Genomic DNA, 992 nt, shown 5'->3' on the forward strand with positions numbered 1-992 from the left:
GGGCTTCTGGACGGACGCTCACTGCGGCTGCTGGCCGCTCACGCTGGCTGCTGGCTACACACGGTAGCCCGTGGCAACCCACTGCCACAGGGGCTGCAGCCCACACCGTCGCTGGTGACTCACAGCAGCCCAGCTCCAGGCTGAGCTGTTGTTCAGCATCTTAGCTGTGGAGGGCAGTGTCACTGGCTCTCATATGTGGGATCCGAACCGGGGCCCTCTGGCGTCCCAAGCCAGTTCTTAACCATCGCGCCACTCAGCTGGCCCTCATCTTTTTTTTTTTGACATGAGAATACCTTTGCCCATCTCTATAGCTTTAATCTTTCACACTCATTCTTAGCTTAGATTCTGCCTTTTGAACGAGAATGCTTCTCTTGCTTGTCTGTTGGCCAAATCTGCTCTCTTTTGACTTACCACTTAGAAGTTAGGATGCTACAGTATGCTCTGTACCCATCTGACCCTCACTGCTTCCCACTGCAGCACTAGCTGCACTGTGTTACCTGCCTTTTTGTGTCATGTTGCCCGCTGATCTGCAAGCTTCTGAGGACAGAGACTGGAGCTTTCATTTTGGCAATTCCTGACCCAGGCTGGAGCCTGTTATGTGGCAACAAGGGTCAATAAATATTTACGGAATAAGTAAATGAACATAGCCTAAAATTGACAAGGTCTCCCATGTGAAAATTAGGGACACCATAAACCTTGATTTTACAACTGGTAGAAAACGGTTCCCAAAGAATTTAGAGAGAGAAGACCTAAATCAGACAATAAATGTGTGATGGTTTATAAGAATTAGCAAGGGTGAGGTGAGATTCAGAGACTACTGAGCCTAGAAAGGACTTCTTCAATAGCTAACATACCAAAATGATTCAGCCTTGAAACGGGCGAGGTATAAAATTCTACTTTTGGACTAAAAAGTTCATTAAACTAATGAAAGTTGTGGGAGGAGAATTTGTCTCAGAGTGACTCAAAATGAGCCAAGAATGTGATGGAAACTA

The sequence above is a fragment of the Hipposideros armiger genome, unplaced genomic scaffold (genome assembly GCF_001890085.2).
Source record: "Hipposideros armiger isolate ML-2016 unplaced genomic scaffold, ASM189008v1 scaffold_2, whole genome shotgun sequence".
Classification (NCBI taxonomy): Eukaryota; Metazoa; Chordata; class Mammalia; order Chiroptera; family Hipposideridae; genus Hipposideros; species Hipposideros armiger.